The sequence below is a fragment of the Gasterosteus aculeatus genome, chromosome 9, assembly GCF_964276395.1.
Source record: "Gasterosteus aculeatus chromosome 9, fGasAcu3.hap1.1, whole genome shotgun sequence".
Lineage (NCBI taxonomy): Eukaryota > Metazoa > Chordata > Actinopteri > Perciformes > Gasterosteidae > Gasterosteus > Gasterosteus aculeatus.
Window position 1 is genome coordinate 10867864 of NC_135696.1, and position 4823 is coordinate 10872686.

Sequence of the window (4823 nt, forward strand, 5' to 3'; positions counted from 1 at the left end):
TGTCGCCATGACAACTTGCCAATATCCCGACAGGGGTGTGTTTGTGAGAGGGTGGAGTTGCGGGGAGGTTGCTTTCGTGCTTCCGACTGGAACGCGACAACGATACATTTTTATACCATCGTTACCTCCCTGCTCGCTTCCCCCCTGTCGATTCCCAGCGGGCTAAGCCAAACTGCCAGTTTGCGATCTCGAAGAACGTATTGGACACCGAGCGGCACAATCTGTGCGTCTACAACCAGCTGTCCCATCAGGGTTTCTCAGCTCAATGTCTCGCACCACAGGACGCCAAATCAGCTTAAACGATGGCCGTACTCGCTGTTCCGTCAGATGTGATTCAGGATGGCGACAGCAAATACAAAGAGGGATTTCAAACTTGCTTATCCAACGGTGTATGCCAATGCCAAAAATCTTGCAAATGAAAAATAAATATTTTCACAAAGGGCCTTTGTGTTTACGATCATGGTAACTTAAGAGGAACGTTGTGTCCTGAAATTGCCTTTATCGTTTCAGCCCAACGTTTTGCACCCACATCCTTCCTATGAAAATCCGTTGCCAATTTCTGCTAAACTAAGAAGTCTATTGTACCCGATTATCATTCTGCTTGCTCCACATACAAATTAGTTCAAAGAGAGACAACCAAATCCCACAGAACAGGGCCAGAACAGAGCAAAAGAGATCAACAAAAGATGGGAAAAAAATGAGAAAAGAGGAGGGAAATGAGAGGAAAGTAAAAGCACGCCATTATCTTGTTGTCAACCATCGGCAGCACAAACAGTTGAATGTTTGGCGGGCAAGACACCTGCTGTGCGGTTAGCCTGCTAGCCCATGATTAGCGAAGAGCAGGCGGTTGGTTCCCAGGGTTCTTTCCCAGTTACCTCCCGCCGAGCTGGAGACGTTGACCTTGGCCACTGTTGGAAGTCTCCTCCTCTGCTAGGAGTGAATAGCGGGCCGGGATGGAGGGCACTAGCCTCCGCTCTCCTTTGATCGCTAATCCCCCAAACATTGTGCAGCACCCGGCACCCTACCTGGCCTTCTAGCCGGAGGCGGCTTGGTGGTGGCCATTGAAAGCAGGTGATGAATGGGGTGTAACTGCTGGACGCCCGGCTCCCTGGGTAGCAGATGAGCTCTGGAGGCCCACAAAGCTGCTTAAAACAGTCCAGTGTGGTTCTCATCTGTTTTGGTGGATTGCAGGAGAAAAAAAGGATACCCCTGCTTAGTCCTTTTTATTTAAAATTTTGATAAGCGGGCGTCATTTCTAAAAAAAATGGCAGATTGAACAAACATTGGGTATTCCCAAAAAATAAACATCTCCCACAAGGAGAGCGCAGACTGTGCTTTGGGGTACCCATCGGCATTCACATTCAAAACCATTACATGGAAGCATGAGTATGGAAAAAGAAAAGCTGACAACTGAAAAAAGGAGCCGGAAAAAAATGACATGCATGGTTTGGGACCTCTTAAAGTGATAGCATCCTTTTTTCCCAACCACCGCCCCCATGGGATAGAGCTTTAGTGTATTTTCACATAGTTGTACTGTGTAAGTGTTCAACCATCACTGACTGTGACCATTGCAATCATATTGCAATCAAACAATTCTGTATCGCAGGAGACAAATCTAAAGAAATTCCAAATGACAAACATGAAAAAGTAATTTCTACAAAAACTTTTCAAAATGATTCTTCAAGACAGAATGACAAACATCATTACAAACACAAGGCAGTAATACCAAAACACTTTTCACTGGGCAATGGCGGTAATGCTCGATTCCGCTAATTCAGCTTTCACCCCCGAGTGACATGGAATCTCAACTTGTTGCCAAACACACCATGAAGGCGGCGGCAGCAGCAAAATAAAAAAGAGGAAAAATGAAAGAGCGATTCCACGGAGGGAAGAAATGGAAATACAAACCTTCTCATTGTAACGTCAATAGCATGTTCAGGAGAGACTGTTGGATGCCAGACTCTTAAGGGGACCGGAGCTGAATTCAATGCCTCTTGTCAGGGGAGCTTGATGTGATTATCGCCCCCTGCCAGGGCAGGGAGAGTGAAGTCGTCTGGCGCTAGCAAGGACGCTCAAACAGCACTGCGGGAAGCCCTTTTGCTGTCCCCACTCCAGGAACATCGCTCTGGACGCAACAGGGGGTGGGAGGCATCCACCATCTTCACTGAAGAATCTGTGTGTACATGTGGTTGTGTGTGTGGATGTGTGGATTTGCACGGCGTTGACATTATTGCTCTGCAGTTTCTTGCGTTTTTTTGCGGATGATGAAGTGGTAAACGGGGAGCGTTGGAACAAGACGGGCCCTTTCAATGCCTCCCAAAAATTGTGTTCAAGGTCAAGGTTCTGTTGACTGACCAGTAATGGACTTTTTTCTTTTTAATGCATTACACCTCAGTGTGTGAAGCAATTGTGAGGTTTTCCCTAGCGTGTGTACACATTTGTGTTTGCCTGTGAGTGAATAAAAATCATTGTTTGGTCCGCCTGAGGAACGTCCCCCTCCCCCTTCTCTCCGCTGAGGAGCCCGTCGCTCCTGGGTAATATCGACGGACCCTCTACTCGCTATTGATCTATGAATTTGTACAATATGATGATAACAATGTCTTTTTCTGTAGTGGGGTTGTGATGTGTCTGTTTAATTTCTACAAACTCTTTTTAGATTCCTGCAACTGCAGCGCAACTTATCAGCAATTCTGTACTGAAAATGTTTCCATATGCTGCAATTATTCCTACAGCTCTACACATATACACAAAGCACTTATCTGTGCTTAAATCTACAAAATGATTACATTTGATGAAAAAATTTAGTTTAGTAGAGTACAAAATACAGTCAATGAACATAAATAACAGATTGATAAAGGCCTCGGGATAATCAAATTCTCTCCTAAGGACATGCTGAGGGGAACACAGCTCACATAAAAAGACAAATCATTACACAAAAAAGTCTGTGCAGTCTGTGACAGAGTGGCATACATACATATGTATTTCTACGTGCTTTGACCTATGTGCTTCCGTTAGATCAAGACAGCAGTGCCTCATGGGTTATCAGGGCATTTTGGCAGTTTTCACAACATTGTACACCCCTCCCCCTTCCTTTCTGTGCTCTTCCCCTGAAGGCAAAGAGGACAAAATAAGACTTCAAAGCAACTCTAAAATAGTCCTGACACAAACTCATTTCCTCATGTTACATCTAGGGGGCTGGCAGGCTTGCTAGACTCCTCAGACTCTGGTATGTCTCCTAACTCTATGCTGCCTCATAACAAGCGGTGGTGACGGGATGCCATTTTGACAGAGCGATTATGGACCGTCTGACATAGACTTAAAAGGAGCCAGATGGGGGGAATTTACGAGGGCATATCTGTGGGTCATGCTGGGCTCAGATGAGATGAGGAAATGGGAGCTCATTTAAGGGGATGCTATTAGCAGTGTAGACCACAAATGACTGCAACTTGGTAATGTATTAGGGGGAAGCAGGCAAGGGTTACATATTCTGCACAGCTGTCAAAACCTATTGACGTTTTGGAAGAAGAAGTAGTGTTTAAAGATATAGGTTAAGGGTCAGTTCATCAACGACCAAGAGCTGTGCAGATACTTTTGATTTTGTGGCTCCATGTTTTGAGATATCTGCTTGTAATTCCCCTACTTACCGTGACCAGTATCTTGTGCGGCTTCCTTCCCCTTGCCTTGCCAGTCGATCCTTTGCATTTAGATCACAGACTTCCTGTCTTACAGGAAGCAGCACGTGAAGCTGGTGAAACATGTCTCAGGCTCTCTCTGCATCAGCAACGGTTCCCCCAGGGCTGCTTTCTTTCCCTTCTGCTCCTCTCTCTGTACACCAACAGCTGCACCTCCAGTCACCAGTCCGTCAGGCTCCTGACGTTTGCAGGTGACACCACCCTCGTAGGACTCTTCTCTGGGGAGCAGTCCGCTTACAGGTTGGGGATGGACCAAGTGGTCACCCTGTGTAAATGTTCGGTGTAGGGTTGACATACCACACATTTTTCACAACTATGGACATCTATCCTTCTAACAATGAAATGCATGTTTCTACATTTAGTGAATTGATGTATCAAGTGCTAAAGGCCCCATAAACATGGCCAGAGGAACAGAAAGGCTTTGCTCAGATATCTGTTATCATTAATATTGGTCATTGGCATGAGATACAGGGCGAAAGGAATACATTCTGTATGTATGTATGTATGTATGTATGTATGTATGTATGTATGTATGTATGTATGTATGTATGTATGTATGTATGTGTGTGTGTTTATATTTGTGTGTCAGTGTGTGAACACATTGGCCAATAAGCTGCAAACATCTACAGGGCCTTGAACTTGCTGTGGCTGAAATTCAATCAAGAATTTGACACACTTATTACTAACAAATTATGAACTGGCTTTTGATCTGAGGTATAATTTGGAAGGAGACTACCCTCCCTGGACCTCTTCCTATCAAAGAGATTTCTTCATTTGAAAGTTTCTAAATGATTTCACTCTTCCTTGGTTTATAGCAGGCTCATGCAGTTATGAGGGATGAGTCGTATTTCGTCCGGCATGCAGCATTTGATGGTTAGGAAGAAATCTGCTGTTTGTAATGGACGCTACAGGACCTATATTTGGCAAACAGGTATCGACATGTTGCTACGGACTCACTCATCTGCTGCAGTGCTGTAATGGTAATTGGTGATTGCAGTTTAGTGTGAGTGGGGCTTCTTTATTTTATACATATTTAACCATACGGGCACTGAGATAATGCTTCGGATTGGATTTTAATAAGGAGGACTTGCTTCAAAAGGAACAATTTAGCCCCAAACAATAAAATTGCTT